Here is a 24,459-nt window from a genome sequence, read left to right on the forward strand (position 1 = left end):
CCAAGGGAGTGAGTGTAGATCGAGAACAGAAGGGGACCAAGAACAGACCCTTGAGGAACCCCTACAGTAAGGGGATGGGAGGGGGAGGGGGAGGAGCCCGCAAAAGAGACTAAGAATGAATGGCCGGAGAGATGAGGAGAACCAGGAGAGGACGGAGTCTGTGAAGCCAAGATTGAATAGCGTGTTGAGGAGAAGGGGGTGGTCCACAGTGTCGAAGGCAGCTGAGAGGTTGAAGAGTCTTAGGATAGAGTATGAGCCATTGGATTTGGCAAGCACGATGTCACTGGTAACCTTTGAGAGGGCAGTTTCCGTGGAATGTAGGGGACAGAAGCCAGATTGGAGGGGGTCGAGGAGAGAGTTGGTGTTGAGGAATTCGAGGCAGCGCGTGTAGATGACTCGTTCAAGGAGTTTGGAAAGGAATGGTAGGAGGGAGATAGGGTGATAACTAGAAGGTGAGGTGGGGTCAAGAGAGGGTTTTTTTAGGATGGGAGAGACACGGGCATGTTTGAAGGCAGAGGGGAAGGAACCAGTGGAGAGTGAGCAGTTGAAGATGGAAGTTAAGGAGGGGAGAAGGGATGGAGTGAACGATTTCATAAGATGAGAGGGAATGGGGTCAGAAGCACAGGTGGCCGGAGTAGCACTTGAGAGGAGGGAGAAGATCTCCTCTGAGGATACTGCTGGGAAGGATGAGAGAGTAGCGGAGAGCGTTGAGAGCCGGGGAGTTGGAGAAGGGGGCGGGGAGTGACTTTGGGGAGCTCAGACCTGATGGATTTAATTTTATTAATGAAGTAGGAGGCCAGATCGAGGGAAGGAGCAGGGGGAGGAACTGGGGGCCTGAGAAGGGAGTTGAATGTATGGAAGAGCTGACAGGAATGATGGGCGTGAGTGTCAATAAGGGAGGAGAAATAGTTTTGTCTGGCAGAGGAGAGGGCAGAGTTAAGGCAGGAAAGGATGAACTTGAACGAGGTTGGCATGGTGTTTAGACTTTCGCCAGCAGCGTTCAGCAGCTTGAGCATAAGAGCGAAGGAGACGGACAGTGGCAGTGATCCAGGGCTGTGGGTTAGTGGTACGAGAGCGGCGAAGGGAAAGGGGAGCGAGCGAGTCTAGCTGAGTAGAGAGGGTAGAGTTGAGAGCAGTAATCTGATCATCAAGATTGGGTAGAGAGGAAAGGGAGGCAAGGTAGGGTGTGAGGTGCTCAGAAAGATGGATGGGGTCAAGAGAGCGGAGAGCTCTGTGAGGGAGTAATATAGATTTACAGGGGAAAGGAGTGTGAGTGAGGAGGCAGGTGAGAAGATTATGATCAGAGAGAGGGATTTCAGAGTTGGTGAGGTTGGAGACAGTGCAGCGGTAGGAGATGATGAGGTCGAGGGTGTAACCAAGTTGGTGAGTGGGCGAGGTGGAGTGGAGCAAGAGGTTGGCAGCGTCAAGGAGAGATAGAAGGCAGGCGGCAGAGGAGTCACCAGGGATATCCATGTGGATGTTGAAGTCTTCGAGGATCAGAGTGGGCATGGAAAAGGAGAGAAGGAAGGTGAGGAAGGGGTCAAAATTGTTAAAGAAGTTAGAGGTGGGACCGGGGGGGGGGGGGGGGGCGGCGGTAGATGACGGCTACAAGAGTCTGGAGGGGGTGGTAGAGGCGAATAATGTGGGCTTCAAAGGAGGGGAAGGAAAGGGAAGGGGGAGGAGGGATAGTGTGAAAGCGATCTTAGGGGGTGAGAAGGAAACCAACACCTTCTCCTTTTCCGGTGAGTCTGGGGGAGTGGGAGAAGAGGCCTCCACTGGAAAGAGCAGCAGAAGAGACCGTGTCATCTGAAGACAGCCATGTTTCAGTTAGGGCGAGGAGGAGTAGAGACCTGGAAAGGAATAGGTCTAGGATGAAAGGGAGCTTACTTATAATGGAGCGGGGGTTCCAGAGGCCACACTTGACAGCAGCTGTTGAGGGAGGGGAGGGAGGGGGACGGGTGCGAGGGATGAGGAGGGTTTGGATTGGGATGAGTTGGTGGGGGCCTAGGCGGGGAGAGTTGGAAGAGGGGTGGCGATGGGAAAGGAGAACTGGGGTGGGGGTGGGGAGGAAGGGAGGGAGGGGGCTGGGAGGGAGGAGTTGAGGATTGGCGCTGGTACAGAGGGATCCCCAGTGCTTAGTTCAGTGTCTTGCTTATTGAAAGTGCTTAACAAATGTCATACATGAAGAAACACAAGGAGCTTACAGTCTAGAGGGGGAGACAGTATAAATAAATTATGGTTATCAATCAATGATACTTATTGAGCGCTTGCTGTGTGCAGAGTACTGAGGCAAGCCCTTGAGAGAGTACAATATAACAGAGTTGGTAGAGACATTCCCTGCCTTCAAAAAGCTTACAGTCTAGAGCAGGGGAAGACAGATATTAAAATAAAGAAAATATGACTATCAATCAATTGTATTTATTGAATGCTTACTGTGTGCAGAGGACTGATCTACGTGCTTGGAAGAGTATAATATAATATAGTTGGTAGACCCATTCCTGCCCACAATAAGCTTACAATCTTGAGGGGTTATGTACACAAGTGCTGTGGGTCTGAGGGTGGGGTGAATAGCAAGTGTTCAAAGGGTACTGATCTCCAAGTGATGCAGAAGGGAGAGCAAGTCATGGAAGAGGGCTTAAACAGGGAAGGCCTTTTGGAGGAGGTGTGATTTTAGGAGGGCTTTGAGGGTGGGAGGAGTGGTGATCTGGTATATAAAGATGGGGAGGGTATTCCAGGCCAGAGGAAAGATGGGGGAAAAGGGGCAGCCAACCAACTTCCTGGGACACCGCTCACCACTCCCTTCCCCTCCTGACCTTGATTACATAATAATAATAATAATAATAATAATATTGGTATTTGTAAAGCACTTACTATGTGCCAAGCACTGTTCTAAGTGCTGGGATAGATACAAGGTAATCAGGTTGTCCCATGTGGGGCTCACCCCCATTTTACAGATGAGGGAACTGAGGCCCAGAGAAGTTAAGTGACTTGCCCAAAGTCACACAGCTGACAAGTGGCGGAGCTGGGATTTGAACCCATGACCTCTGAAATCTACATCTCTGCCCCTGCTCTCTCCCCCTCCCTCCAGGCTCGCATCTCCTCCTGCCTTCAGGACATCTCCATCTGGATGTCTGCCTGCCACCTAAAACTCAACATGTCCAAAACTGAACTCCTTGTCTTCCCTCCCAAACCCTGCCCTCTCCCTGACTTTCCCATCTCTGTTGACGGCACTGCCATCCTTCCCGTCTCACAAGCCCGCAACCTTGGTGTCATCCTCGACTCCGCTCTCTCATTCACCCCTCACATCCAAGCCGTCACCAAAACCGGCCGGTCTCAGCTCCACAACATTGCCAAGCTCTGCCCTTTCCTCTCCATCCAAACCGCTACCCTGCTCATTCAAGCTCTCATCCTATCCCGTCTGGACTACTGCATCAGCCTCCTCTCTGATCTCCCATCCTCGTGTCTCTCCCCACTTCAATCCATACTTCACGCCGCTGCCTGTATTGTCTTTGTCCAGAAACGCTCTGGGCATGTTACTCCCCTCCTCAAAAATCTCCAGTGGCTACCAATCAATCTGCGCATCAGGCAGAAACTCCTCACCCTCGGCTTCAAGGCTCTCCATCACCTCGCCCCCTCCTACCTCACCTCCCTTCTCTCCTTCTACAGCCCAGCCCACACCCTCCACTCCTCTGCCGCTAATCTCCTCATCGTGCCTCACTCTCGCCTGTCCCGCCAACGACCCCCGGCCCACGTCATCCCCCTGGCCTGGAATGCCCTCCCTCCGCACATCCGCCAAGCTAGCTCTCTTCCTCCCTTCAAGGCCCTACTGAGAGCTCACCTCCTCCAGGAGGCCTTACCAGACTAAGCCCCCTCCTTCCTCTCCCCATCATCCCCCTCTCCATCCCCCCGTCTTACCTCCTTCCCTTCCCCACAGTACCTGTATATATGTATGTATGTTTGTACATATTTATTACTCTATTTATTTATTATTTATTTTACTTGTACATATCTATTCTATTTATTTTATTTTGTTAATATGTTTGGTTTTGTTCTCTGTCTCCTCCTTCTAGGCTGTGATCCCACTGTTGGGTAGGGACTGTCTCTATATGTTGCCAACTTGTACTTCCCAAGCGCTTAGGGTGCTCTGCGCACAGTAAGCACTCAATAAATATGATTGATTGATTGACTCCAAAGCCCGTGCTCTTTCCATTGAGCCACGCTGTGATTACCTCAATAGAGCACCCTCCCCCTCAAGCTGTGAATCCCCATATGGGACAGGGACTATGTCCATCCTGATAAACTCATATGAACCCCAGCACTTAGAACAGTCTTGACATGTAGTAAGCACTTAACAGATATCATTACTGTTATTTTTATTACATGGGATTTCCCCCTCTTTCCCTGCTGCTTCTTTCCTCGGTGTCCTCTGCTGGCTTTTTGATGTTGCTTCACTCATTGACCTGGGAGACCCCACAGATTCACTTCTGTGTCGGCTCCTCCTCTAAATACGCAGTCTCTTGGAGAGCTGAGTACGGTGATCTGCCCACAGTAAGCACTCAATACATACGAATGATCTACTCATGCGGTTTCAGCAACCATCTCTACTGATACTGGATCTCAGATCTACCTCACCAGCCCATAATCCACCCATCAATCAGTGTGTTGTGAGGAGGAGAAATCTTGTTGTCTTCTTTGACTCCTTGTGGTTATTTGCCTCCCACATTCAACCTGTTGCCCAACCCTGCTGATTTTTTGATGGTAGTTGTTAAGTGCTTACTATGGGCAAAGCCCTGTTCTAAGCACTAGGGTAGATACATGGTCATCAGGTTGGACACAGGCCCTGTCCCACCTGGGGCTCATAGTCTTGATCCCCGTTATACAGATGAGGTAACTGAGCCATGGAGGAAGCAAAATGACTTGCCCAAGGTCACACAGCAGACAAGTGATGGAGCCAGGATTAGAACCTAGGTCCTTCTGACTCCCAGGCCTGTGCTCTTTCCACTGGGCCATGCTGCTTCTCCCAGAACCCATTAGTGCCCTTCAGAGTCCATTAGTTACCTCCTCCAAAATATCCACTAGCTCCCCTTTTCTTTCAGCATTAAACAGAAACTCCTGATGATTGAATTCAAAGGTTTCTTCACCAGCTGTCTTTTCTGTTCTCTTTTCCTGCTCTCTCCCAGCTTGATTTCTTTACTCCCCTCAAGTTAACCTTCTTTCTGTGCCTCACTGTTTACTCTCCTGACTCCGGTCCAATCATACCTGCCTTCCTCCCTGCATGGAATGTTTTCTCCATTCAGATTTGCCAAACCACATCCCTAGCCACACACACAGCCTTGTTGAGAAGCCACTCTGACCGATCCCCCACACTCCTGGTCAAACGTCCCTTAATGCTTATTGCATATCTTTTTATTTAATCTGTGTTGGATTTTATTTGCATCAGTTGTATCAATGTGGAGCACTGTTCTAAGCACTTGGTAGATTACCGTAGAGTTAGAAGACGATGTACCTCATGGAACTCAATGGGGAGATAGAAACAAAACAATTAAAAAAAGGAGGAAGAATCAATCATTCAGTGGTATTTATTGAGGGTTTACTCTGTGCAAAGCACTGTATTAAATGCTTCTCCCCCTCTAGTCTGTAAACTCATTGTGGGCAGGGAACACATCTGCTAATTTTGTTATATTGTACTCTCCCAAGAGCTTAGTGCTCTGTACATAGAAAGTGTTCAATAAATATGATTGATTAATTGATTGCTAACTCTGTGGTACTCTCCCAAGAGCTTTGTACAGTGCTCTGCACATAATAAGTGCTCAATAAATACCATTGATTGATTGGGAGAATACAGCAGAGCTGATAAGTCGCATTCCCTGCCCACAAGGACCTGACAGTCAAGAGTGAGAGGCAGACATTAAAATAAATTATGGATAGTCAGTGAGTCAATTATATTTACTGAGCACTTCTGTGTGCATAGCACTGTACCTAGTGCTTCGGAGAGTACAATATAACAATATAACAGACACATTCCCTGCCCACAAGGAGCGTACAGTCTAGAGGATGAGACAGATATTAATATAAATAAATTACAGATAGGTACATACATATATGTACACAAGTGTTGTGGAGCTGAACATGGGGTGAACACCAAGTGAGAGAATTGAAAGCTATGTAGAGTACTTTAATAAAATGCATTCATATGTATATGTACATTTTGCTTTCATATTCGAAGACTTAATCAATTTTAGCAATGTTGTGAAGATGGAACTGACAGGATAAAGTGATGGATTGAATACGTGGGTTGAATGAGAACGAGGAGTCATGAATATTGCCAAGGTTAAGGGCTTGTGAGACAGGAAGGATGGTGGTGCCATCTACAGTGATGGAAATGTCAAGGAGAGGACAGGGTTTAGGTGGGAAGATAAATTCTGTTTTGGACATGTTAAGCTTGAGGTGATGGCAGGACATCCAAGTAGAGGTGTCTAGAAGGCAGGAGGAAATGTGAGACTGTAGAGGCAGAGAGAGATCAGGGCTGGAGATGTAGAGATGTGGAAGGTAGGAGATATCCTTGTGAGAGTGTTGGAGACGAAGTCGAGGCCTGGATGGATCAGGAATGGCCTTGCTGATGGACTGACGGTTTTAGATAATTTAAATGCTCTGAAAAAGAGGCCTCAGGCAGAGACGATAGTAATGATGAATAAAACATAGGATCCTCTATTTTGACACTGAAATAAGTTTTCATGTAATGGCTTCTAATTTACCCTGTGAGTTATGGGGATCTCTAGGAGCCTTTTAAATATATATATGGAGAGAGAGAAAAGAATCATTAGGCCATATGTTCTCCCTGAAGTCTTCCCATCTTCCCCTCACCACATCACTCACCAGCAGACAAGTGGCAGAGAGTAGAACCCAGGTCCTTCTGACTCCCAGCTCCGGGTTCTAAGCATATATAGAGAAAAAAAGCATTAGGCGAAAAAGTTCCCCCATCCTCCCCTCACCACTTCACTTCCCCCACCCTGTCCTTAGTATTAGGATTATTGTGTTTGATGTCTTTTAACTGTATGTGTCAGGCACTGTTCTAATCCCTGGTGTAGGTACAAGTTAATTGGGTTGGACACAGTCCCTGCCCCACATGGGGCTCCCAGTTTAAGTAGGAGGGAGAATGAAGATAGAATCTCCATTTTACAGATGAGGAAACCAAGTCACAGAGGTCACACTGCAGACAACTGTCGGAGCCAGATTTAAAATTCAGATCCACTGACTTGGGCTCTTTCCACTAGGCCACACTGCTTCTTGATGGTCTCTACATTCCAAGATTTTCAGTTATGGACTAGGGTGTGGATAGCTTGGACATAATTTCCCTGGAAAACAATCAATAAAAATGAAGCGGTCAGCCTAATCCGCCACCCAGGTCACTCCTAGAACATTCCCGCCGCTCCCAGGCAGGTATCTAGAGGAGAATTCAATTGTGAGCTTGTTGTGGGCAGGAAATGTTCGTTCATTCGATTCTATTTATTGAGAACTTCCTGTGTGCAGAGACTGTACTAAGCGCTTGGGAGAGTACAGTAGAACAGTAAGCAGACACCATCCTTGCCCACAATAAGTGTACAGTCTAGAGATGAGTGTGTCGGTTATATTGTTCTATTGTACCCTCCCAAGCGCTTAATGTTCTGCTCCCAGTAAGCACTCAATAAATATGACTGATTGAATGATTTAACGTCTTTTCCAAAGGAACCCAAAAGGAGCCTCATGATGTCCCATTTTCCTGACGAGCAGAGCTGACCTCTAGAAAGCTGCTTCCACGGGCCTCATTAAACAGGGCCAGATGAATCTACAGATACAGAGCCTAGAAAGACAACCTTAACCACTCTGGCATCTGGGGCTGAGGGAAAGACCAATTAATCAATCAATCAATTGTATTTATCGATCACTTACTGTGTGAAGAGCACTGCATAAGCGCTTGGAAGAGTACAATAGAACAGAGTTGGTAGATACGTTCCCTGCCCACAGTGAGCTCACGGTCTAGACATTAATAGACATTAATAGAAATAAATAAATTATGGATATGGACATGAGTACCGTAGGGCTGAGAGATGGGAGTGAGCAAAGGGAGCAAGTCAGGGCAACACAGAAAAGAGTGGGAGAAGAGGAAAGGAAGGTTTAGTCAGGAAAGGCTTTTGGGAGGAGATAATAAATAATAATAATGACATTTAATAAGCGCTTACTATGTGCAAAGAACTGTTCTAAGTGCTAGGGAGGTTACAAGGTGATCAGGTTGTCCCACAGGGGGCTCACAGTCTTAATCCCCATTTTACAGATGAGGTAACTGAGGCCCAGAGAAGTGAAGTGACTTGTCCAAAGGCACACAGCTGCCAATTGGCAGAGCCCGGGTTTGAACCCATGACCTCTGACTCCAAAGCCCGTGCTCTTTCCACTGAGCCACGCTGCTTCTCTGCATAGGAAATGTGTCTTCTATTAGGTTTTGAAGGAGGGGAGAGTCATCGTCTGTCAGATATGAAGAGGAAGGGCATTCTAGGCCGTAGGCAGGATGTGGGCGAGAGGTTGGCAGCGAGACAGACGAGATGGAGTTTCAGGGAGTGAGTTGGCATTACAGCAGTGAAGTGTGCGGGCTGGATTATAGTAGGAGAATAATTCTAGGAATGAATTGGCAGGGCACCAAGTGGCTGTGCCCCTGGGGGGTGGGGAGGGGGTGGGAGGGTTCACATGGAAGCAGTGGAAGATGCCCATGGGTGCCTCCCCCAGGGCAGTGGGTGGTAGCTTCTGCCGTTGCTTCTGGAGACCGGAGCATTTCCACTGAGGTCATTGCCCTGCTAAGGCTCTCCGTACCTATTCCAGGGGTGAGAAGCAGCATGGCCTAGTAGATAGGACCCAGCCCCAAGACTCAGAAGGACTTGGGTTCTAATCCCAGCTGCTCCACTCATCAGCTGTGTGACCTCGTACAAGTCACTTCACTCTTCTAGGCTTCAGTTCCCTCATCTGTAAAATGGGGATGAAGGCTGTGAGCCCCACCTCTTTCAGCTGAAGATTTGTGCTCCTCACATCAGCAGAATTGGTCCTGTGCCCCTAAGGAATTAATTTGAAGCCATCCAAAATCTATTTTGGATATTACTCCTGCAGCATCAGTTAATGCGAATGTGAACCCTCAAATATGCAATCCCAGAGAAATAATATTACTGCAATTTACACTGATTAAGATGATGATCAAAAAAATACTGACTCCAGAAACAGAGTTGAGCGTGAAAAAAAAGTACATTCAAATCATTGAAACTCTCCTTAAGCCAACTGAAATTGACTACAAATTAGTAAGGTTTTTTGATTTTTTTTAAAAAATGATTTTCAATTCTTTTCTAAACTAAAACAAAAAAAAATGATTTTTTTTATTTTACAGATCAGCTTATTTGGAAGTTCTGATAAATTGTTATCTCACATGGCTGCAAATTGCCATGCCTCACTTTTATATTTCCAGCTACGAGAAAAAGTAAGTAAAAGATTATGAATAAATTTGGTTTGTAAACTAAATATTTCCAAAACATGAAATGTTTTCATAATCTTTCACCATTCATTTTACCTTTAAAAAGTTTTTACAAAAGGCATTAACTTAACAACATTGCAGATTTGTCCAAGTACTCTCCTTGTGTATATTGTCAGCATTTTGGTGGTGGTGAAGTCATCCAAAGAATAAGAATTAGGATCTGGAAACGTTTGAGTATATTCTGTGTGAAGATCATGATTCTGTACTAACCAGTTTTGTACTGTATAGTTTGCTTTACAAAAAGGTCTTAGAATGGTCATTAATAGAGCATCAGATATTTGTGACAAGTTCAGCTTCTGTTTTATGTCTTATGTCCTAATTCACTTATAAACAAGTCTGACCATCTAGCACTCCTTTCAGCCATCATTAGTATGTGTTTTGACTTGAAAAAATCACGTCTTATCTGCTAAGCAAGTTACCCTACCTCCCACCCCGTGAAACACGCATCAAACATTACCATAACCAGCTTTTCATACTTCTGTACTAATGACCATTTTTTATTGTAACATTTTTATTAGATTAACAACTAAATATAACATTTGAGTGATTTATGGAGTAATGCATTGTAAATCTTTGTATGAAATTTGTGGTAATATACATAAATGCAAATTTGACTCTTTTCTTTTTCCCCCTTTGTAGACAAAATTAAATGACACCTGGCTGATTTATTGTCTTAAAAATCTTTCTGACTACCCTAAGAGTGATCAAGTAGCAAACTGTCTCTGGTTCCTTACAGCTGTCATAAAAGAGGCCTGTCTGAATAAAGCAGGTGGGAATTCTTTGATAAAATTAGCCACCAATACTCTACCAAGGGAAGGCAAAAGCTTATTTATAGTTAGTAGTCCCTGTCTCACAATTGTCATTCAGCCTTTGAATTACAAAAGGAGCTCCCTCCCACTCCCCCACCAAAGTACCATAGAAGGATTTCTGTTAAAAAATTGGAAAACACTCCAACAATTACTTGGGCCAGGTCTGAGCCTCATTGTATTTGTTCACAAAGATCCTGTTGAAAGTAGGGCAGGAGGGCTACAATTCCATCTGATTTTCCTATGTGATGGGAACATAATTAGAAACCTCTAGGAAACTAAAAAGCATTATTTAAGTATTCATAAAAACTGACTGAAAAAAGTGTGTTTACTTTCTGATGATCAATACTTTGTTTTCATTCCAGAAGTACTGAAGCAACTCCTCATCCCCTTTGACCTCATTTTTGAAAAGTTTTACAGTTCAGTTTTGTCAGAGCATTTTGAGAATAGCCAAGATACTTCGTTAAACAGATCGCTTAGTTTCATGGATTTGCTTGAAGTTCTCGTAGCTTCCAGAATCCATCTAAAATTACATTCTACATGTCAGCAAATTTTGTTTTGTCAGCCTTCTTATACTTTGGGCATTATTACCCGGACTACTCATGGTTTAGTGAAAAGAAAGGTCATTGTATTCCTTAAAAAGTGTCTTCAAAAAGTGGGTAAAGATCTGATAAAGAGATTACCTTCCAAACCATTTGAACAAGATCCTCATTTAGATGTGGATATGTTAGCTCTGGCTAATGCCATTTTGCAGGCTATGACTGTAGGATGACTGAAGCAATTGCCTTTTAGGGGAAAACCTAGTCATTTTGGAGGAAGTGAAGGTGGCACTGACCTCCTCGACCTCTCAGCTGCCTTCGACACTGTGGACCACCCCCTTCTCCTCAACACACTATCCAACCTTGGCTTCACAGACTTTGTCCTCTCCTGGTTCTCCTCTTATCTCTCTGGCCGTTCATTCTCAGTCTCTTTTGCTGGCTCCTCCTCCCCCTCCCATCCCCTTACTGTAGGGGTTCCTCAAGGGTCAGTTCTTGGTCCCCTTCTGTTCTCGATCTACACTCACTCCCTTGGTGAACTCTGTCGCTCCCTCGGCTTCAACTATCATCTCTACGCTGATGACACACAAATCTACGTCTCTGCTCCTGCTCTGTCTCCCTCCCTCCAGGCTCGCATCTCCTCCTGCCTAAAACTTAACATGTCCAAGACTGAACTCCTTGTCTTCCCTCCCAAACCCTGCCCTCTCCCTGACTTTCCCATCACTGTTGACAAGCTACCATCCTTCCCGTCTCACAAGCCCGCAACCTTGGTGTCATCCTCGACTCCACTCTCTCGTTCGCCCCTCACATCCAAGCCGTCACCAAAACCTGCTGGTCTCACCTGCCAAGATCCGCCCTTTCCTCTCCATCCAAACCACTACCCTGCTCGTTCAAGCTCTCATCCTATCTTGTCTGGATTACTGTATCAGCCTCCTCTCCCATCTCCCATCCTCCTGTCTCTCCCCACTTCAGTCCATACTTCACGCCACTGCCCGGATTGTCTTTGTCCAGAAACGCTCTGGCCATGTTACTCCCCTCCTCAAAAATCTCCAGTGGCTACCAATCAACCTACGCATCAGGCAAAAACTCTGCACCCTGGGCTTCAAGGCTCTCCATCACCTCGCCCCCTCCTACCTCACCTCCCTTCTCTCCATCTACAGCCCAGCCCACACCCTCTGCTCCTCTGCCGCTTATCTCTTCACCGTGCCTCGTTCTCGCCTGTCCTGCCGTTGACCCCCGGCCCACGTCATACCCCTGGCCTGGAATGCCCTCCCTCTGCACATCCGCCAAGCTAGCTCTCTTCCCAAACCCTGCCCTCTCCCTGACTTTCACATCTCTGTTGACGGCACTACCATCCTTCCCGTCTCACAAGCCCGCAACCTTGGTGTCATCCTCAACTCCGCTCTCTCATTCACCCCTCACATCCAAGCTGTCACCAAAACCTGCCGGTCTCAGCTCCGCAACATTGCCAAGCTCCGCCCTTTCCTCTCCATCCAAACCGCTACCCTGCTCATTCAAGCTCTCATCCTATCCCGTCTGGACTACTGTATCAGCCTTCTCTCTGATCTCCCATCCTCATGTCTCTCCCCACTTCAATCCATACTTCATGTTGCTGCCCGGATTGTCTTTGTCCAGAAATGCTCTGGGCATGTTACTTCCCTCCTCAAAAATCTCCAGTGGCTACTAATCAATCTGCGCATCAGGCAGAAACTCCTCACCCTTGACTACAAGGCTCTCCATCACCTTGCCCCCTCCTACCTCACCTCCCTTCTCTCCTTCTACAGCCCACCCCACACCCTACACTCCTCTGCCGCTAATCTCCTCACCGTGCCTCGTTCTCGCCTGTCCTGCCATCAACCCCCGGCCCACGTCATCCCCCGGGCCTGGAATGCCCTCCCTCTGCCCATCCGCCAAGCTAGCTCTCTTCCTCCCTTCAAGGCCCTACTGAGAGCTCACCTCCAGGAGGCCTTCCCAGACTGAGCCGCTTCCTTCCTCTCCCCCTCGTCCCCCTCTCCATCCCCCCATCTTACCTCCTTCCCTTCCTTACAGCACCTGTATATATGTATATATGTTTGCACATATTTATTACTCTATTTATTTATTTATTTATTTTACTTGTACATATCTATTCTATTTATTTTATTTTGTTAATATGTTTGGTTTTGTTCTCTGTCTCCCCCTTTTAGACTGTGAGCCCACTGGTGGGTAGGGACTGTCTCTATATGTTGCCAACTTGTACTTCCCAAGTGCTTAGTACAGTGCTCTGCACACAGTAAGCACTCAATAAATATGATTGATTGATTGATTCCTCCCTTCAAAGGCCTACTGAGAGCTCGCTTCCTCCAGGAGGCCTTCCCAGACTGAGCCCCCTCCTTCCTCTCCCCTTCTTCCTCTCCCGATCCTCCCTGCCTTACCTCCTTCCCCTCCCCACAGTACCTGTATATATGTATATATGTTTGTATGTATTTATTACTCTATTTATTTATTTATTTTATTTGTACATGTTTATTCTATTTATTTTATTTTGTTAATATGTTTTGTTTTGTTCTCTGTCTCCCCCTTCTAGACTGTGAGCCCACTGTTGGGTAGGGACTGACTCTATATGTGGCCAACTTGTACTTCCCAAGCACTTAGTACAGTGCCCTGCACACAGTAAGCACTCAACAAATACGATTGAATTGAATGAATGAAATAATAGCCCTATTGGACCAGATCAAGGAATTCTAAGAGCTTCAAGTTTAGCTGTACTCAAGTCTTTAGAACTCAAGATCCAGAATTGTCCATCAGCAAAGGAAATGAAAGGTAATTTTGTAAACTTTGGTGTTTCAAATAGAGCAGTTTTTAGTTAATTGAATATGTTGTGGAGTCCCCAAAACATGTGCAGTGTTTTTCTAATGGGAACCAATTTCAGAATTTTATCATGTAATTTATTGATTTGAAAATGTGTTTTGGAATGACAGGAGTTTTTCATCATAAATAAAACCTGTCATTGCATTTATGCTGCACAGTGTGCTGTTGAAACATTGGTGTTCGTTGTCATGTTGGTGTGTCTATTGAAATCAATTTACTGCAGATTACTGGGTTAGTCTGGTCGAAGTGCTTGTGGAGAGTTTGGTGTTCTGCTAAGGTTTTGACCATTTAATAGAATTTCTCAGGAACAACCATGTTGTTATCTCTCCGGGAGTTGGATGGACCTGGGTTCTAATCCCGGCTCCATGACGTGTCTGCTGTGTGAACATGTGGGACAGAGACTGTGTCCAACCTGATTTGCTTGTATCCACTCCAGAGCTTAGAACAGTGCTTGACACATAGTAAACACTTAACTAGTACTATTTATTATTATTGTTATTGTTATTTTACAAGTTAGCTTCGGTTGATAAACTACTTCAAAATTTTTTTTTATATAGGTCTTAGAGAAACATTGTCCAGAGATTTACATCTGTTCATCAGTCAACATCTCTTGAGCTGCCCCTTGGGAATAATCCTTTCTGGGGATTGTAAGGAGTGAAAAAAGAAACCCTAACTTTGCATAGCTGACAATTTAATAAGAAAGGACAGGAAACAGGAACAAATCTTCAACCCACTAATGTAATCAGACTTCCCCAAATTGGTCGGATGACAATAAATTTTGGGATAGGTGACCTCTCAGGCCCAAAGTCTCACTGGTGATGGCATTGGGGCAGCAGCAAGGAGATGGAGAAAGGCTGTCTTATCTTTTGCTGTCCAGTTGTCTCCAACCCATACTGATTCCATGAACACATCTCTCCCAGAACACATCCCACCCTTCATCTGCAATTGTTTGGTGGTGTATCCGTAGAGTTTTCTTGGTTCAAAGTATGGAATTGGTTTACTATTGCCTTTTTCCATGCAGTAAACTTGAGTCTCTACCCTCAACTCTCTCCCATGCTGCTGCTGCCCAACACGAATGAGTTTTGACTTGTAGCAGATTGCCTTCCACTCACTAGCCACTGCCCAAGCTAGGAATGGAGTGGGTATGCCTTTGCTTGACTCTCCCTCCAATAGCTGAGACAGGAAACTCTCCAGGTGCAGTCTTGAGAGGGTGGGGAAAGATTAATCAATGTTATTCATTGAGTGCTTACTGTGTGCAGAGCACTGTACAAAGCACTTGGGAGAGTACAATACAACAGAGTTAGCAGGGACATTCCCTGCCCAAAGATTCCTCTTCTTCAGTGACATCCATTGCCACTGCAGTTGTTCTGGGCTGTGTATGATGGAAATTTCTGTGACAAGAATTACGTATTTTGGGCTGCTTGGGAAGCTCCCATCCGCCAGATTCACTTGCTTAAGTGAATCTATAAAAAATTACTGAAAGCACAGAAACTACTGTGAAATATTCAGAAACTCCTTAAATAATTCTTGGATATATTAAGTAGAAAGAAATCATAATCATTGTACACATTGTCATCCTTTACGTTAAATCGTAATAAAGATAATTCATGAACATCCCTTTGGCTAACCCTAACTCCACCTTTGCCAAAGACCCAGTTTTCTATGGGAACATTCTTTTGCCATTCACATCCTCTTTGGAAAAACCTTTGTAACAACTGATACTAATGGTTTTAGTTGACTCAAGTCATGATCTCCATGAGGGACAGAGACTATGTCTACTTTCCAACTGCAAAGTCTTTCCCAGCGTTTTGCCAGTACTCAACACACAAGAAACTGCTTCATAAATGTTACTGCTACTCTAAGGACACCTCTTCTAGACTGTGAGTCCGTTGTTTGGTAGGGACCATCCCTATATGTTATCTACTTGTTCTTCCCAAGTGCTTAGTACAGTGCTCTGCACACAGTAACTCCTCAATAAATATGATTGAATGAATTTGGGACATGGACCATGTCCATCTGATTGGCTTGTATCTACCCCAGTGCTTAGTTCAGTGTCTGGCACAAAGTAAGCACTTAACAAATGCATTAAAAAAAACATGCTCATCTGAGAGTTGTATAACGGGGAAATTATGAAAAAAAGTCAAAGAGAAAATGAGGAATGGTTATTAATACAGCTGACTGTGCCACCCTAAATATTCTGGGTATCCTCAAACAGTGGGGTGGCAGAGAAACACCTCCTGATTGGCATCCATGGCATGGGGGAGTAGTGCATACAGCCCAGGCTTGGGAGTCAGAAGGACCAGAGTTCTTATCCTGGCTCTGCCACTTTCCTGCTGTGTGATCTTGGGCAAGCCACTCCTCACTATTGGCTTCAAAGCTCTCCATCATTTCATCCCCTTCAATCAATCAATCAATCGTATTTATTGAGCGCTTACTGTGTGCAGAGCACTGTACTAAATGCCTGGGAAGTACAAGTTGGCAACATATAGAGACAGTCCCTACCCAACAGTAGGCTCACAGTCTAGAAGGGGGAGACAGAGAACAAAACCAAACATACTAACAAAATAAAATAAATAGAATAGATGTGTACAAGTAAAATAAATAAGTAAATAAATAGAGTAATAAATATGTACAAACATATATACATATATACAGGTGCTGTGGGGAAGGGAAGGAGGTAAGATGGGGAGGATGGAGAGGGGGGCGAGGGGGAGAGGAAGGAAGCGGCTCAGTCTGGGAAGGCCTCCTGGAGGAGGTGAGCTCTCAGTAGGGCCTTGAAGGGAGGAAGAGAACTAGCTTGGCGGATGGGCAGAGGGAGGGCATTCCAGGCCCGGGGGATGATGTGGGCCGGGGGTCGATGGCAGGACAGGCAAGAATGAGGCACGGTGTGGAGATTAGTGGCAGAGGAGCGGAGGGTGCGGGCTGGGCTGTAGAAGGAGAGAAGGGAGGTGAGGTAGGAGGGGGCGAAGTGATGGAGAGCCTTGAAGCCAAGGGTGAGGAGTTTCTGCCTGATGCGCGGATTGATTGGTAGCCACTGGAGATTTTTGAGGAGGGGAGTAACATGCCCAGAGCGTTTCTGGACAAAGACAATCTGGGCAGCAGCATGAAGTATGGATTAAAGTGGGGAGAGACAAGAGATTGAGGATGGGAGATCAGAGAGAAGGCTGATGCAGTAGTCCAGATGGGATAGGATGAGAGCTTGAACGAACAGGGTAGTGGTTTGGACGGAGAGGAAAGGGTGGATCTTGGCAATGTTGCGGAGCTGAGACCGGCAGGTTTTGGTGATGGCTTGGATGTGAGGGGTGAATGAGAGAGCGGAGTCGAGGATGACACCAAGGTTGCGGGCTTGTGAGACGGGAAGGATGGTAGTGCCGTCAACAGTGATGGGAAAGTCAGGGAGAGGGCAAGGTTTGGGAGGGAAGACAAGGAGTTCAGTCTTGGACATGTTGAGTTTTAGATGGCGGGCATCCAGATGGAGATGTCCTGAAGGCAGGAGGAGATGTGAGCCTGGAGAGAGGGGGAGAGAGCAGGGGCAGAGATGTAGATCTGGGTGTCATCAGCGTAGAGATGATAGTTGAAGCCGAGGGAGCGAATGAGGTCACCAGGGGAGTGAGTGTAGATCGAGAACAGAAGGGGACCAACCACTGAACCTTGGGGAACCCCCACAGTAAGGGGATGGGAGGGGGAGGAGGAGCCTGCAAAAGAGACTGAGAATGACCGACCGGTGAGATAAGAGGAGAACTAGGAGAGGACGGAGTCTGTGAAGCCAAGGTCGGATAGCGTGTTGAGGAGAAGGGGGTGGGCCACAGTGTCGAAGGCAGCTGAGAGGTCGAGGAGGATTAGGATAGAGTATGAGCTGTTGGTTTTGGCAAGCAGGAGGTCATTGGTGACCTTTGAGAGGGCAGTTTCCATGGAATGTAGGGGACGGAAGCCAGACTGGAGGGGATCGAGGAGAGAGTTGGTGTTGAGGAATTCGAGGCAGCGTGTGTAGACAACTCATTCAAGGAGTTTGGAAAGGAATGGTAGGAGGGATATGGGGTGATAAATAGAAGATGAGGTGGGGTCAAGAGAGGGTTTTTTTAGGATGGGAGAGACATGGGCATGTTTGAAGGCAGAGGGGAAGGAACCAGTGGAGAGTGAGTCGTTGAAGATGGAAGTTAAGGAGGGGAGAAGGGATGGAGCAAGAGATTTCATGAGATGAGAGGGAATGGGGTCAGAAGCACAGGTGGCCAGAGTAGACTTGAGAGGAAGGAGGAGAGCTCCACTGAGGATACTGCTGGGAAGGATGGGAGAGTAGCAGAGAGTGTTGAGAGCCGGGGCGTTGGGGAAGGGGGGAGGAAGTGACTTTGGGGAGGTCGGACCTGATGGATTTAATTTTGTTAATGAAGTAGGAGGCCAGATCGTTAGGGGTGAGGGAAGGAGGAGGGGGAGGAACTGGGGACCTGAGAAGGGAGTTGAATGTATGGAAGAGTTGGTGGGGATGATGGGCATGGGTGTCAATAAGGGAGGAGAAATAGTTTTGTCTGGCAGAGGAGAGGGCTGAGTTAAGGCCGGAAAGGATAAACTTGAAGTGAACGAGGTTGGCATGGTGTTTAGACTTTCGCCAGCAGCGTTCGGCAGCTCGAGCATAAGAGCGAAGGAGGTGGACAGTGGCAGTGATCCAAGGCTGTGGGTTAGTGGTACGAGAGCGGTGAAGGGAAAGGGGAGCGAGTGAGTCTAGCTGAGTAGAAAGGGTAGAGTTGAGAGCAGTAATCTGATCATCAAGACTGGGTAGAGAAGAGAGGGAGGCGAGGTGGGGTGTGAGGCGCTCAGAAAGATGGATGGGGTCAAGAGAGCGGAGAGCTCTGTGAGGGAGTAAATATGGATTTACATGGGAAAGGAGTGTGAGTGAGGAGGCAGGTGAGAAGATTATGATCAGAGAGAGGGATTTCAGAGTTGGTGAGGGTGGACACAGTGCAGTGGTAGGAGATGATGAGGTCGAGGGTGTGACCAAGTTGGTGAGTGGGCGAGATGGGGTGGAGCAAGAGGTTGGCAAATGTCAAGGAGAGATAGAAGGCGGGTGGCAGAGGAGTCATCAGGGATATCCATGTGGATGTTGAAGTCTCCAAGGATCAGAGTGGGCATGGAAAAGAAGAGAAGGAAGGAGAGGAAGGGGGTCTGCTTCTCTAGCCCAGCCCACACACTCTGCTCCTCTACCGCTAACCTCACTGTACCTCGTTCTCACCCGTCCTGCAGTCGACCCCTGGCCCACGTTCTACCTCTGGCCTGGAATGCCCTCCCTCCACACATCCACCAAACTAGCTCTCTTCCACCCTTCAAAGCCCTCCTGAGAGCTCACCTCCTCCAGGAGGTCTTCCCAGACTGAGCCCGCCCATCGTCTCCTCCTCCTCCCCTCCCCATCGCCCCCACTCCCTGCCTCTGCCCTACCCACTTCCCCTCCCCACATCACTTGTGTATAATTTTACATATCTATTACTCTATTTTATTAATGATGCATTTATATCATTAGGGTGCTTAGATGCTTAGAGAAGCAGCATGACTCAGTGGAAAGCATCCGGGCTTTGGAGTCAGAGGTCATGGGTTCAAATCCTGGCTCTGCTAATTGTCAGCTGTGTGACTTTGGGCAAGTCACTTCACTTCTCTGGACCTCAGTTCCCTCATCTGTAAAATGGGGATTAAGACTGTGAGCCCCACGTGGGACTACCTGATCACCTTGTATCCCCCCAGCGCTTAGAACAGTGCTTTGCACATAGTAAGTGCTTAACAAATACTATCATTATGATTATTATCATTAAATATATCTATAATTCTATTTATTTTGATGGTATTGATGCCTGTCTACTTGTTCGGTTTTGCTGTCTGTCTCCCCCTTCTAGACTGTGAGCCTGTTGTTGGGTAGGGACTGTCTCTATATGTTGCTGAATTGTACTTTCCAAGTGCTCAGTACAGTGCTCTGCACACAGTAAGCACTCAATAAATATGAATGAATGAATGAATGAATGAAAGCCATTTCACTTCTCTGTGCCTCAGTTACCTCATCAGTAAAATGGGGATTAAGACTGTGAGCCATGGCATAGTGGATAGAGCATGGGCCTGGGAGTCAAAAGGTTATGGGTTCTAATCCCGGCTCTGCCACTTGTCTGCTGTGTGACCTTGGGCAAATCACTTCACTTCTCTGGGGCTCAGTTCCCTCATCTGGAAAATGGGGATAGAGACTTGGAGCCCCACGTGGGACAGGCACTGTGTCCAACCCGATTGGCTTATATCCACCCCAGTGCTTAGTACAGTGCCTGCCACATAGTAAGCACTTAACAAACACTGCAATTATTATTATAGGGACTGTTTCCAACCTGATTAGCTTGTATCTACCCATCTATCTATCTATCTTTTAGACTGTGAGTCCACTGTTGGGTAGGGACTGTCTCTATATGTTGCCAACTTGTACTTCCCAAGCGCTTAGTACAGTGCTCTGCACACAGTAAGCGCTCAATAAATACGATTGATTGCATCTACCCCAGAGTCCTTGGCACATAGTAAGCATTTAACAAGTACCATTAAAAAAAAAAGTCCAAAGAGATCACTAGACCAGTGACTTGGACCTTGTAAAGGAGCATGAGGCGATATCTGTGCCCGTTGTAGGGTTTCTGGTTATTGGGTAGTCTTGGTACCCCAATAAGCTCCTTGAGGGCAGGGATCAGAGAAGCAGCGTGGCTCAGTGGAAAAGAGCACGGGCTTTGGAGTCAGAGGTCATGGGTTCAAATCCTGGCTCTGCCAATTGTCAACTGTGTGACTTTGGGCAAGTCATTTCACTTCTCTGTGCCTCAGTTACCTCATCTGTAAAATGGGGATGAAGACTATGAGCCTCCCGTGGGACAACCTGATCACCTTGTAACCTCCCCAGTGCTTAGAACAGTGCTTTGCACATAGTAAGTGCTTAATAAATGCCATTGTTATTATTATTATTATTATTATTATTATCATGTCTACCAACTCTGTTGCTTTGTTCCTTCTAAAGCACTTAGTACAGTGCTCTCCTCTAGACTGTAAGCCCATTATGTGTAAGGAATGTGGCTCTGTTGTACTCTCCCAGGCACTTAGTAAGTGCTCAATAAATACCACTGATTGATTGATTGCTCTGCACACAGTAAGTGCTCAATAAATACCACTGAGTGGTTGATTGATTGATTGATTGATGCCCTCTCTCTTGCTCTCCCTGGCCATGGAGGAAGCAAGTCATGCCAACGTGGTCCCTGTTCTTCCTTGATCTCATGCTCACAGGCATCCTTAGTCAAGCAGCTCTGTTCTCCCACCTGCTTGCTCCAAACCCACGCTAGGATTCATATTCACTATCTGTAGACATTTGGTTGGAGAAGCGGCATGGCCTAGTGGGAAGAGCACAAGCTTAGGAGTCACAGGACCTGAGTTCTAATCCAGCTCCGCCCCTTCTTTGCTGTGTAACCTAGGGAAAACCACTTAACTTCTCTGTGCCTGTTTCCTCAGCTGTAAAATGGGGATTAACATTGTGAGCCCCACGTGGGACAGGGAGTGTGTTCAACCTGATGAACTTGTATCTACCCCAGTGCTTAGAACAGTGCTTGGCATGTAGTAAGCGATTTACAAGTACCCCAATAAGCCCTAGCAGCCAGGGCTTAGTCTGTAGTAAGAGAGAGGCCCCATGCATGAGGATTAAGGAATTTGACATTTTAATTTTATACTGACTTTGTTCTGGTGGCTCTGTTACCACGGAACAGTCCTGCCGCACGGTTGTTTTTTTTTTAATGGTATTTGTTAAACACTTACTATGTGCTGGGATAGATACAAATTAATCAGGTTGGACGCAGTCCATGTCCCACATTGGGCTCACGGTCTTAATCCTCATTTTACAGATGAGGTTACTGAGGCACAGAGAATTGAATTGACTGGTCCAAGGTCACCAGCAGGCAAGCAGTGGAGACAGGATTAGAACCCAGGTCCTCTGACTCCCTGGCCCGTGCTCAATCCACTAGGCCATGCTGCTTCTCCGATTTGAATGTTGGATGTTAAAAATGCACAGGAGGTTCACACATCGAAACTATCCGATTTATTTTTGCTTTTAAAACATAAATGCCAAGCCCAGAGTTGCCGGGGCTACTGACTGCCCAACCCAAAAGGGCTGGGGCTACGGACTGTCAAACCCAGAGGGACCCAGACTACTGACTGCTAAGTCTGGAGTTGTTAGGGCTTGTCTTGTCTTATGCCATTGAGTCTTTTCCAACCCATAGCGACACCACAGACACATCTCTCCCAGAACATCCTGCTCTCCATCTGCAGTTGTTCTGGTAGTGTATCCACAGAATTTTCTTGGTAAAAATCCACAAGTGGTTTACCATTGCTGCCTTCCACGCAGTAAACTAAAGTCTCCACCCTTGACTGTCTCCCGTGCCGCTGCTTCCCAGCATGGGTGAGTTTTGACATAGTGAGTAGTGAGTTTTTAGCAGATTGCCTTCTACTCGCTAGCCACTGCCCAAGCTAGGAGTGGAATGGATAAGCCTCTGCTTGACTCTCCCTCCCATAGTCAAGACTGGTGGAGTAATAATAATAATAATTTTGGTATTTCTAGACTGTGAGCCCACTGTTGGGTAGGGACCGTCTCTATATGTTGCCAACTTGTACTTCCCAAGCGCTTAGTACAGTGCTCTGCACACAGTAAGCACTCAATAAATATGATTGATTAACTGATTGATATTTGTTAAGTGCTTACTATGTGCAAAGCACTGTTCTAAGCACTGGGGGGATACAAGGTGATCAGGTTGTCCCACGTGGGGCTCACAGTCTCAATCCCCCTTTTACAGATGAGGGAACTGAGACACAGAGAAGTGAAGTGACTTTCCCAAAGTCACACAGCTGACAATTGGCGGAGTCGGGATTTGAACCCATAACCTCTGACTCCAAAGCTCTTTCCACTGAGCCACGCTGCTAGAAACTCCCTAGATGCGACCCTGAGAGGGGGGTTTTTAGGGCTACTGACTGCCAAAGCAAGAGTGGCCAAGGCCACAGATTGCTAAGCCCTAAAGGGCCAGGGCTAGTGACCACAAAGCCCAGAGACGCCAGGGCTACTGACTGCCAAACTCAGAGGTTCTGGGGCTACTTAAGGCCAAACCCAGAGATGCCAGGATATGAATTACCAAACGCAGAAGCACCAGGGCTCCTGACCACCAAACCTAGAGGTGCTGGGGATACTGACTGCCAAACCCAGAGGTGACAGGGCCAGACACCTGCTATGCCATGGCACAAAATAAGCCCTGCTTCCAGCTTTTCAAAACAAAGAGTCCCCTTCTCTAGTGATGTTAACATTTTTCTTCCGTAATTTAATTCTCCTGCAGGGACAAGGGGGCCAAAACTCGCTCTCAGGACCAGAGCTGGCCTTACAAATCAATCCATCAATGATATTTATCTTACACTTACTGTGTGCAGACTACTGTGCTAAATGCTCGGGCGAATGCAATACCAGATGCTGCCCACAATGAGCTCACATTTCAGAGTCTTATAGTCTTCAGTCTTACAAATTAAAGCTGGGCAACGGGTAGGTCCTGGGACAGGTTACTCAGTTCGTTTCCGTCCCCCATTCAACTGGGTACTTCCTGCTTTTGTTCACAGCCAGAGCAGAGCACCTGGGATCTTCTGGAAAAGTCTGATTTGATGGTCAGTGGTCTCTCTCTGGGATTCTTTGTGGGCAGGGAATGTGTCTGCTACATTACTATGTCGTACTCTCCCAAGTGCTTAGTACAGTGCTCTGCACATAGCAAATGAGCAATAAATATGATTGATTGATTGATTGATTAGGGCAGTCCAAAAATAGTGTAGAAACCTTTTTTGGGGGAAAAAAGAGAGAAAGAGGAGAGAGAGAGAGAAAGAAACAGAGAGAAAGAGCCTTTCAAGAATTCCTACTATAGGAACAAAGCTGATACTCATCAGAATGGAAGCTTGAAGGTTCTGAGATTTGCCAACCCAGAATTAAATTCCACTTGGAACACAATCTCGGTGAAGTGTGAAATTGCCCTGAAAATTGTAGCAAGACAAGCTCCTGCTGTATCTTTTTTCTATAGGTTACCCAATTGCAAAGAATTTTTCATCCAAAGCGGCCCATCTTTATGACCGAACCCCACCTGAGACAAACTTAATGATGGTTGGAAATTTGATACAGAGTCCATAGGTGTCTTAATGGGTTGAATAAAATCTGTCTCCGTGGGCTGCTAATGCTAGGGGGATTTGTTTCTCTTTTTTTTTTGCAATTCAGCAGGCAGGGGATGGATGAAAAAACATGAGATTGAAGTCCTGCAAGTAGATGGGTTTTGATTTTTTTTTGAAAGATGGCATCCTGGTGTCACCCAATCTGCTCAGAATTCTAGCCAATCAGCACTTGCTGCTTGGGGAGTCTGACAGCTCTGGGGAGACCCTCTTGCCCTACTGCCAGCCTGCCTAGCCCCCCACCTTTCCCAGGATGGCAGGGGGGTTGGGAGACAATGCTAGAGAGGTAGGAAAACCCCACCAATTCCACCTGCCTATCATGGGGAGGTGCTGAGGCCAAAAGACTTGGGTTGGTTCTGAGGCTGGAATGGGAACCTGCAGCTTCAGAAACTTGTGGCATCTATTAGTGACTACTTAGATTTGTTCCTTTATTACCCCAGATCAGAAGATCAGAAGAGGAGTTTTCCATTGGAAAATTCCACTCCACATCTAT

General features: G+C 46.6%; 1 protein-coding gene and 1 pseudogene across 1 annotated transcript in view; one reads left to right on the plus strand and one right to left on the minus strand.

The window, feature by feature from the left end:
• BLM (BLM RecQ like helicase) overlaps positions 1 to 6,896 on the minus strand; it is a 100,818-nt gene extending 93,922 nt beyond the window's left edge. The window contains exon 1 of the mRNA XM_038767463.1: positions 6,877 to 6,896. The gene's annotated coding sequence lies outside the window, so the exon portion shown is untranslated. The remainder of the gene's footprint in view (positions 1 to 6,876) is intronic.
• Positions 6,897 to 8,065: 1,169 nt separating this feature from the next.
• Positions 8,066 to 23,873, plus strand: LOC119945830 (annotated as a pseudogene).
• The last annotated feature ends 586 nt before the right edge of the window (positions 23,874 to 24,459 follow it).

Source organism: Tachyglossus aculeatus, chromosome 26, assembly GCF_015852505.1.
Source record: "Tachyglossus aculeatus isolate mTacAcu1 chromosome 26, mTacAcu1.pri, whole genome shotgun sequence".
Classification (NCBI taxonomy): Eukaryota; Metazoa; Chordata; class Mammalia; order Monotremata; family Tachyglossidae; genus Tachyglossus; species Tachyglossus aculeatus.